This window comes from Mandrillus leucophaeus, unplaced genomic scaffold (genome assembly GCF_000951045.1).
Source record: "Mandrillus leucophaeus isolate KB7577 unplaced genomic scaffold, Mleu.le_1.0 Scaffold241, whole genome shotgun sequence".
Classification (NCBI taxonomy): Eukaryota; Metazoa; Chordata; class Mammalia; order Primates; family Cercopithecidae; genus Mandrillus; species Mandrillus leucophaeus.
In genome coordinates this window covers 1,506,476-1,517,531 of record NW_012102488.1, presented here as the reverse complement: position 1 = coordinate 1,517,531, position 11,056 = coordinate 1,506,476, and positions in this window count along the sequence as shown.

Here is an 11,056-nt window from a genome sequence, read left to right as displayed (position 1 = left end):
AAAAAAAAGACTCAGACCTTAGTTATACATTAAAAGAAGTTGGCTTTTATGTATAAAAGATAAAAATCCCAGCACTTTGGGAGGCCGAGGCGGGCGAATCAAGAGGTCAGAGGCCGAGACCATCCTGGCTAACACGGTGGAACGCCGTCTCTACTAAAAATACAAAAAATTAACTGGGCGTGTTGGCAGGCACCTGTAGTCCCAGCTACTCGGGAGGCTGGGGCAGGCGTGAACCCAGGAGGCAGAGTTTGCAGTGAGCCGAGATCACGCCACTGCACTCCAACCTGGGCGACCGAGCGAGACTCCGTCTCAAAAATAAATAAATAAAAAGTCACTTATGTCTTTAGATTAATGAACACTTACACGTAGACATATAGCTTAGAAGGTATATAAGATCTGGGAAACGGTAATTTTGAGTTGACCTGGCGATAACTTCCAGGCCTTCTCCCTGTAACTGGTTACAGAAATAAAAATCCCTTCTCTCCCAGTTCATCTGCATCTCGTTATTGGGCTGCAAGAATAAGAAGCCTGACTCCCAGTTTGGTCCAGGAACACCTGGAGCCCTGAAAGGATACAGGCCAGTGGATGGTGGGACCAGTTCAGGATTACCCAAGCCAGACTCTACGTGAGGTGGAACAAGGCCAGAAAAAAACACTGAGTTTCTATTCTTCGGTGGGATTACTTTGTCCTTTGGTGTAACTGGAGAGCCTGGAGGTAAATTATCCTATTCCCCTTCCCCATTACGTCACCCAGCATGGGATTCATTCCTGAAGATTCCATTAGTGGTCCTCAATGACACCATCCTGTCTGACTCTGGGTTGTCCAGAGGCAATGGGCCACCGACATTTGGATGGGGCCTTTGGCAGCTCCATGCCTGCAGAGTGTTGTCTTTCAACCTAAGCCACAGAGAATCTTGATTTCTTTCCTGCCTGGAGAGAATTGGTGTGGGGAACTCTCCTTTGCCTGGGATTGTAAGTGTGTACCTTCTGCTCCAGGAGCTCTTTGCCTCCTCTCCAAGGCCTAGAAAATTACGCTTCCTTTTAAGTGAGCTCGCACTCTGTTCTACAAGGGAAGGAACTTCATTAGTGCCATAGGAGCCAAGAACTGCAGTTGGCAGATCACAAGTTGTTGTTAAGAGCAGCTCAAGGCAATTACAGCTGAAACCTAAAAATTGGATTTCACACTGGGCAGGGGCGGGGTAGGAGGGAATTTGTTGCCAAGATCCAGTTCTCTGAAATTTGCAAACCTCTAAAAGGAAATAGGCTTTTTGGACACAAACTGACTTCCTTGAGATCCCAGATAAACCTCTGTGCAGGTATGTGCGCACACACACACACACACACCCCCCCCAATTAATGGCTCCCTTGCTGTCTGGGAAGTGCATGGAAGCAACCAGAAAGCTAAGTGATAATGCTGTGAGGGCTTCTGAGGAATCTGCAATTATGAGGACCAGGGTCCTCTAGAGAAGTAACTCTCATACAGGAAGTGGAGGGTATAGGGACTCGGGTTTTCCCCACCAGGACCACCCATTGCTCACCAGCCCACACTTGAGCTGGAGTCAAAGATAGAGCAAACACCTCCAAGCCTATGGTTCATCTTTGCCCTGGGTTGGGGGATGGGAAGCAAAATGTACCTCAGGTAAAGAGAATGTGGAGGGATAAAGTCCCCAGGCCCCCCAGAGAGGGGCAAAGTTGAATGCCTTGAGGAGCTGAGATGCTCCTCTTCCAGGGTAAAGGAGTCTGTCTCTAGAAAGCCAGCCTGGGGGTGCTTTCCCATGAACTAGTTTAACAGCTTAATTTTATCTTCACAATCCGGTGAGCTGGTTTCTAGAATTATCCCCATTTTACCCATGTGAAAACAAGCCAGAGAGGGTTTGTTTGCCCCAGATCCTTAGTAAGGGAACTACGATTTGTCCTCCAGCAGCCTAACTCCACCTCCCAGCTTCCTGGAGTGAGGGACGGTCCTCCCTCACTCTCTGGCTGTCCCCCAGTATCATCAGTGGCTTCTTGGTGTCCAGAAAAGAAAATCCAATTGCTGAGTCTATGTCCTCCACCTCTCATGTTTATTGCTGACCAGACATTGCAGCAGCCCTACTCTCCAGGCTGGCCTGGGAAACATGCATTGAAATTCTCTGCGCCCGCATCGTTCCTGTTCTTTTTCTCCCTGTTCTTCAGGGTCCCATTCAGCCAAGAAGCTTTTGGGATGATATCCATCTGAAATCACCAACTCACTCCCCAGCTTCAGCTCCTAGCCTGGTGTATGTGTGTGTCTGTGTGTGTGCACGTCCCTTCTTGTGAGCTCCTCCAGGGAGGCCATGGCTTTAGCTGCTCTGCCTGCTTTCCTTGGTGTCTGACTCAACTAGCAGGAAGAGAGGAGGAAGAGAACCACCCCTCGTCGCTCCACTAGGCCAGGCCCTGGTCCAGGCTTTCCCACACGTTACCTCATTTGATCTCCACTACAGCCATTTTACAGAAGAGGAAACTCAGAGTGGGTAAGAAACTTGCCCAAAGCTGCATAGCTGGTAAGTGGCAGAGCTGAGATTCAAACCTAGGCCTGAAGCCAGTTGTCCCCACCACCATACAAGTCTTTGTCTGTTGGCTTGTTTTTGTGCCAGTGGATAGGCCCAGGCCTATGGGTGTTTGCTCCAACTGTGACAGACTGGGGTAGCCAAGGAGTGCTTCCTGATGTGGGCAGAGAGTATGAGTGAGAAGAGAGGGTTGGCTAGGCTGAGCAGTCAGATCTGTAGCTTACCTGTAGGGCCAGCACCTTTCCCTGTCAGACCTTCACTGAGCTCCTGTAGGATGAAAAGTAAATAACCAAGAAAAAGATTTCAACACATACAACAGATATAGGGTTAAAATTCTGAGTTATAAAGAGGTGATACAAATCATTAGGAACATAAAACACTAATAGATGAGAACAGAGAAGTCATGGACGAACCCAAATGTTTAATCTTTCTAGAAACAAGAGAAAAATCCTAAGATGGCATATCTAAAAAAATTTTAACAGCTTTTTCTGATTGATTATAAAAATAATACCTGTTTACAGTAGAAAATGTGGAAGGTAAAATTGACCCACTAGGTCACCATCTAGAAATGACCACCATTAACATTTACTGTATATCCTGCAACTGTTGTTTACTCTGCCTTTTTCTTTTTAAATTAAGATCATATTGTTGGCATCTCATTTTCCATCTATCAAATTAACAAAGCTTTTTTTAAAGCTTATACTCCATGTTGGTGACAGTGTATACAGTTCAGTCAATGTTGGTGCAGTTGAATTGGATGGAAAGGGGCTTGATTCATCCTGTCCTGGGGTGTCGGGCAAGGGCTGACCCCAGTAGTCAGTGTGGTGGTGGGTAATAGAGATTTCAGATCTCCAAGGTCAAAGTGACAGAGTCACCAGGGAACTTTTCAAAAGGAAAGACCACCCAAGTCCAGTGACTCCGAGACCCCCTCCTCCCCAGGGTCCTTCAGCTATCCTGAGCTTGTAAGGGGCCTCTCTGCCTGAATCCAGATTTAGCTCCAGGTTCCACCTCTGACAAACTGTGTCCTCAGCCACTCTCTGAGCCTTGGTTTTGAAGGGGATTCCTACCTCACAGGGTCATTGTCAGGATTAAAGGACACAGTCCAGCAAGTGTGTTTAGTCCACTGCCAGGCAGTAGTAAGTGCTCAAATATTGTTAGATCAAAAAGGCAAACTCTGAGTGGATATTTACTTTCTGTTTTTATAACCAAGGACTCATCAGGGGATTTCTGCTGAACAAAGGCACTGTGAATTCAAATCTCGGCCTCGTAAGAGTCAGAAAACTGCTTGCAGCTTTTGAGTGGCAATTTCTCCAGCTTTCCAAATATCTCCTGGCTGAATTTCAGAAAGCCTGGTTAACAGTCATTTCTCTGAACACCTCCTACCTGCCCAAGGCGACATAGCACATCAGAGGCAGAAATGGGTCCACGCCTCTGAATCCAAGCCTGCCTTCCTCCCTACACAACCTGGACCCTTTACTGGGGGAGAGTCAGGCACAGTGGTAAACTGACGAGGGGCAGGGCTGCAATGGGAAGTGGGGGGTGAGAATGAAAGCAGTTGTCGGGAGCCCCTCCAGCTCTGGGCCAGTGTGCTCTTTAGAGGGTGTCTGTGTCCAGAAGCACCTCCTCCCTCCTTCAGGAAGGGGCTGGCCCAGGCCCTCACCCTTCCTCGGAGCCCGCTGCCCACATCAGAGCCCTCATTTCAGCTCACCTTATGACACTGCCTTGCATAATAAATGCTTCAGTTGAATGTACTTTATTTTGGGGAAAGTCATTAAACTCTTTTTGTGGAAACATTTTAATTGAATTAGATTGTTTTGTGATTGTAATAAATGTTAATTAATTGAGTGGGCTGAGTGTCCTTGGATGTAGCTGGCTTCTCTCAGTTTAATTAGGAGGTGAATGTGGACTTATTTATTTTTGCTATGAGTCTGTGGCTTAAATTTATCTTTTCAGCTAATAAAGTGATCAGGCGAATGCAAGGAGCAGATTATTTCTTATATCTGAAATTTAATAGCCTGCTTCGCTCACAGAACCAAGTGGCAGCCTCTGCTTGGCATCACTGGGGCGTGACCCAGTTCTCCATCTTGGCTTAATGAGGTTTCTCCATTTCTCTTGGGAAAAGAAGTTTTAAGTTCTACAAACATGCCTTTATCTCAAGGATACTAGTCACCTTGGGGAATGATGCTGTTGGTTCCCACAGGTGTAGCTGACTTGAGAGGCATGTGGTCTGCAAGGCAACCAAGACTCCCGAGCTTTTCGTCCATCCCTGGAGCAGGCAGGCAGGACTTGGGCAGGTACTGAATCTCAGAACAGCCAATAGACCCTGGCAGCTTCCTCATTGTAGAGATGCTGCAGCCACAGCCCAGAGAGAGAGAGGGCATGCCCAAGGCCGCACAGTGTGGCCCTGGGACAGTAACACCTACATCCCCCAGCATCTCTGACTAGTAACAAATTCAGTTTGGGTCAGCCAGCACTGACATGAGCCAGACTCTTGGCTATGTGAGAGGGTAGAGATAGGTCCAAGGTCCTCAAGGAGGTTGCAAAATAGTGACAGCCATGTTGTGTAAACCGGAAAAAACAGAGGGATCCATACAACATAGAAGACAGTGTGAGGGGCCAGGCATGTTACCTTGACTTGTGGATAGGAAGGGCAGTCTGGGTAGCCTTCTGAGAGGGGATGAGTCTGCACTAAGTTTTGAAGGATGAATAGGAGTTCCCCAGAAGGACAAAGTGTGAAGAACGTTATTCCAGACCGAGACAACAGTATATGCAAAGCCAAGTTCATTCTGGCACATCCTGGCAAACATGTAAGAGCCACAGGAAGCCCTCAGCAGAGGCAGGACATGCTCAGATTTGCACTGTAGGAACAATGTCTCAGGCTGTAGAAGTGGAGGAGAGACCAGAGTGGGAAATGAGGGATAGAAAGAACCAGGGGAGAGAGGCTGGGCGCCCCGCCCAGCTCACTGCCATGGAGATGGAAGAGCAGGGGCAGACTCTAGAAATATTTAGGAGGTAGAATCAACAGTTCCCAGCTTCCCAGAGGGTCAGGCCTCCAGAGGAGGCCCCAAGAGGGAGAAGGTGAGGATGAAGGAAGGGTGATGTCCTCTCTCTTAGACAGGTTCTTTGGCAACTAAATGGCTTGTGTTCCCCGGAATGGTGCTGCGAGGTGACAAGACTTGCAATAGCAGTGACAGCTCACACTGAGCCGCTTCCTTAGGCCAGATACCATTACACGTGATGCGTGAACTTTATCTCCAGGACAACCCTGCAAGGGGGCTTCTTTTCCTACTCCGTTTCACCAGTGAGGAACCCTGGGCATGGAGATGGTTAATGCCCAAGATCACTACGCTGAGGAAGCAGCAGAGTGGTGGCTCTCCCAGGCTAGCCAGGGTCTCTCTGATCTACCCCAAATTTATGTGTGCTCCACATTCAAATAGGGCTTGCTTGACTCTTTACCCCAAATTATCCACTGTAACAGGTAACGAGAGTCTAGGTTTTCTTTTGAAAAATCAAAAGGCTTTCCAGCACCAAACGTCATTCCCCAGGAGCACAGGGGCCTTGGTCCTTGGTAGCTTATCCCGTCCTCATTCATGCCCAGGTCCCCTGCTGTCTGGTGGGAGGAGGCAAGGAGTCCAGGCTGGGCTGCTTTTTTGCAGACCCCACAGTATAGCAAGAAGGGCCTGGTTCCAACTCACTGACTCCCCGTGTGATCCTGGGCAAGTCCCTTCCCTCTCCAGGCCTCAGGAACTGACCAGGTCTGCATCAGCCCCTGCCAGGGCTGCCGTGGAGTCTCCAGGGAGCCACATGTGTAGGACTTCAGGCACATGGTAGTTGATGGCTATTGTGATTAAGGCTGCCTGGGCCTTGATCCTGGTTCTCTCGAGGCCAAGGGGATTTGAGGACACAGGACACAGAAAAGTGTCTTCACAGGGGCAGCCACTAATCCCAGAAATTGACCCCCAGGCCCTGCCACCCAGGAATCAAGCTCACTGCTTGTAGAGCCTCTTTCTTCAGTAGGCCCCCTTTCTCTGCAAACCCCTAGTTTGCTGGGAACCCCAGAGGCACATCCTTTCCCATCCACATGCCTCCACTATCTCTGCCTGGCAGGACTATAGTCACCCTTCAAGGCCTCAGTCTAGCCCACCTCCTCCCCAACCCCATCAGACTTCTCCCCACCCCCTGGCCTTTGGGTGCTTCCTATGGGTATCTGGCCCCACTCTGCCCTTCTCTGCCACTGGGCACTTTTCTGATGCTGGAGAGCTCCCAGAGCAGGCTCATGCCTCTGACTCACCCAGAGCCTGCCAGAGCCCTCCCCTGGGTAGCTCCAGCTGAAGACTGTGGATGGCTAGAGAAGGGAAGAAATTCATCCTCCCCACCGCATGTGCGTGTGCGCGCGAGCACACACACACACACATCTGGTCCCTCTCCCATTTTGTGACCACAACTGGCCTTCTCTCTAGCTCTGCCCTGTCTGGCTCTGGGAACTGTCCCCCACTCTGCCCTACCCTTCATCAGGCTGTTCCGGATGCTCCTCCAGCCCCCGGGACATTCTCTCCCCACCCTTCTCACCGGAACATACCCTGACTTTGGGGCAGAGGCTGGCACTAGGCAAGCTGTCACTACACACCACAGTGGCCCTGTCTCTGGGAAAATAAATGGAACATGGTTTGGGAGCTTGTCATGTGCCGGCTCCAGGAGACTCCCACAAAAAAAAAAAAAAAAAAAAAACCGTGGAGGAAGCAAACCAAGATCCTTCTCAAGGAGGCCAGGAAAGTAGCCCTGAAAGCAGGATTAAGAAGCTTTTCCCTCTTCTCCCTGCTGCTAGAAGGCAAACAGCAGTGGGGTTAACTGGTTCCCAATTGATAGGCTTCCTGTCACCCTTCCCCCTCCTTCTCCTGCGGGACAGACCAGCTGTTGGGGCCAGATTAATGGCCACAATTAAAAGCAAAATGCCCTTGCTGTGGTCCACTGTCCTCCCACACCTGTGAGCCTGGAGGCTGCGCTCTAAGCCCGGGGAATGGGAGATTTGTAATGAAATCAGACAGGCCTCTTAACCGCTGATGGTATCAGGGCCCAGGGGAGATGCAGACTTATTTCCTAATCTCCCGTGGAGCATCTGTCAGCCCCACTACACAGCAATGTCATTCCTGTGTGCAGCAAGGACCTTTCATGGGGCAGAGTGTCAACTGCCTGCCTGGCTGCCCACCCGCCCCCCGAAGCTCCCCAAAGCCACTTCCCCTTTCCTGGACTCAGGCTGCACAGGCATTCACAAATGCTCACACCCCGCACACTCATATCCTGTCATCCATACACAATCATTCTGATTCATTCATAAATTGCCTGCTGTGCCCCAATTGCATTGACAGACAAAAGAGAAAAATAAGAACATCTCTTTAGCAGTGTTGGAAAACAGAAAAGGGTATCATTGCTAAAGCAGTCATTTTGAGGGATTCCTAGAAGCAGAGAAGCAGATGAGAACAAGCAAAACGAGAGGCCCATTGATGCTGCACAGCTAGACAAGTCTGGGGGCGGCTTTCCCTGCCTGAGCCCAGGGAGCTCCCCAACTCCGGGCAGCAGAGCTAAGCAAAGGGGCTGCAGGAGGCCTCAGGAGCTGTTTCCATCCCGGCCTTTGTCCCAGGCTTTACTGGATTAGAACCATGTGCTGAGTCTGCGAGGGGTTTGGGCAGTCTGCATGGGACAAAGGGTATAGGACTCCACAATCCCCATAGAGGGAAAGTAGGGGAGGGTCTTGACCCAGTAGTGGCAGCTTTTACCGTAGCCTGCTGCTACTGCTGTCACAGCCTGGTCCCTACGAAGACACCCTGAGGTACCATCAGCAGTGGCAGGTGAAGGGAAGCAGGTGGCATGGCCGGGACTCCGCTGAAGCAGTGCGTGGAGACCTGGCACTCCCCCACCCCACCCCTCAGCCCCAGCCTCAGCGCCAACCACACTCCCTGACATCTCAGATTTGAGGCACAAGGGATCCTAAGGCTCCTGTCCTCACCCCGGCCATTCGCCCCCAGTTCATGCACTTAGAAAGCGAACACTTCCTGCCCACATCCCTTCAAGAAGGGTTCAATTACATCAGGAACCCTGTGTGCTACAGCCCCCTTCTTGACATTCGTAATATGTCTTAGCTTGTTAAGGGCTCTAAAAAGTCTTGCAGCATCTTTTATTGTATAGTTTACATTCCATGCCATTACAGATCTTAAGCATTCAGTAGAATGAATTTTGACAAAAAATTACACCCGTATAACCCACACTCACATCAATATGTAGAACATTTCATCACTCCAGAAATTCCCCATGTCCACCCCACAGGCAATCATGATATCTATAATGATAGATTCATGTTGCCTGTTCTGAAGCTTCACAGAAATGGATTCTCACAAAACATGTGCCCCTTCGGGTCTGGCTTCTTTCACTCACCATAGTGTCTGTGCAATGCCTCCATGTTGCTATGTGTCAGTAGTTACTTTTCATTGTTGAGCATATTTTCTGGTAAGATTATACTTATTGCAATTTGTGTATCTATTTTCCTGCTGGTAAATATTTAATTTTTTCGAGTTTTTACTGTGAGCAAAGCTGCTGTGAACACTTGTGTGCTAGTCTTGTTGTAAACAGATGTTTCATATTTTTCCTAGGCAGGTGTACCTAGAAATGGAATGTGCAAGTGTGTGCACACTGCTGAACTGTTTTCCAAAGCAATGTATGGGAGTTACTGTTGCTCCACATCCTCGCCATTATTTCATATTGCTTCTTTAGGAACTTTAAAAAAAATTGGTTTAACTTAGCATTTCCCACACTAATTGAGCCACTGAACTTCTAAATCTTTTTATTTAGTATTTCCTTATTTATTTAGAGATGGAGCTTCACTGTGTTGCCCAGGCTGGCCTCAAACTCTTGGGCTGACGACACTGTGCCTCCAGAGTTGCTGGGACTACAGGTGCACACCAGCACGCCCAGCTGTACTTTTAAAATATAATCCCTTTTAACATATAATGGAACAAGTATTTTGTAAAATTTATTTTGGAGAATGAAGATCTAGATCTTTATTTGTAAGTAGGAGAAACAAAAACATTAGCTATTACAATGAATCACCAGATCAATGAGAAGGGGAAGCTCAAAAGAGAGGGCAAGGCTGAGAAAGCTGAAGAAATGGCCTCCCATGAAAAGGAATGAGTACAATCAATTAGACTAACTGTGAGGTTCGAGAGGATGTCACACAGATAAAACCTGACGGAGCAGGCTGCCATGAAACAGAAAGAGAATTTGGAAATGACCCACATGGCTGTCAAAGTGAAAAACTTGAGATTTAATGAACTACAGAATAAGCTCTGCCCCAAAGTAGTGATACTTGTGATTAAAGACAGTGGAGTGAAGGCGTCTCCACCCCTTTCTTCTCTATGAAACCAAGTAAAACCTTAACAAGAATGAGAAATAGGAGAGAAATTCTCTTTTGCATGAAACTTGGACACTCATAACACCAAAACATAATGTATCGATACTATAACAATTGGTTACTATCCGAGTCTTTCCAGATAGTATAGTATCTGGAGAGGATTCTGAAAGACCATACACCCCTAGCGACCAGGAAGGATAAAACCAAAGAGCCCTCTGTTGGAACAGCAAAGGTAGAGTGTTTGGATGGGCTTCTGCACTTTCCTGAATGCTGTTTGGCCGTGTGGCAAGGCTGTGGAGGGAGCGCTGAAAACGGGAAGGCGTAAGTTGCCATCCTTGCAGGAAGCTGGATGACCATCTGGTGGGTGACTGGCAGCCCTGCCACTGCTGGTCTTGATGGCTAAAGAGAAGCAAAGGCTGAACCACCACACACAAACCTGGGACATTGTAGGGGCTTGACCTTGGGCGCCCTGGTAGTCTGGGGTGAAGTCACACCCTGGGGAAATTGTGGATTAGAAAGTATATTAGTTCCTGTGACTGCTGAAATGAATTACCACAAACACCAGCTGTTTATTCTCTCACAGTTCTAAAGAGCAGAAGTCCCAAATCTGTGTTACTGGGTCAAAATCAAGGTGTTGGCAGTGAGGCTCCCTCCAGAGGCTTAGGGGAGAATCTGCTCCTTCCCTCTTGCAACTTCCAAGGGCTGCCAACACTCCTTAGCCTGTGTCTGCACCACTCCAATCTCTGCCTCAGTGGTCATATTGCCCTCCTCTCTCCTGTGTGTGTGTCAAATCTGCTTCCGCCTCTTTCTCATTAGAACACTCAGGATTGCATTTAGGGCTCAACCAGATAATCCAGAATAGTTTCTCCATCTCAAGATCCTTAATTTAAGCACATATGCAAAAATCTTTGCCATTTAAGGTAACATTCACAGGTTCCAGGGATTAGGGCTTGATATCTTGGGTCCGTTATTCAGTCTACCACAGAAAGTATCACAAGACAAAGCTCAAATGTAAGTTGCACGCTAGCTCAACTCACTGCTTTGGCCTCTGGCTCCTCCTCCATATAATCTTTCATTATCTTTTTTCCTTCCTTCCTTCCTTCCTTCCTTCCTTCCTTCCTTCCTTC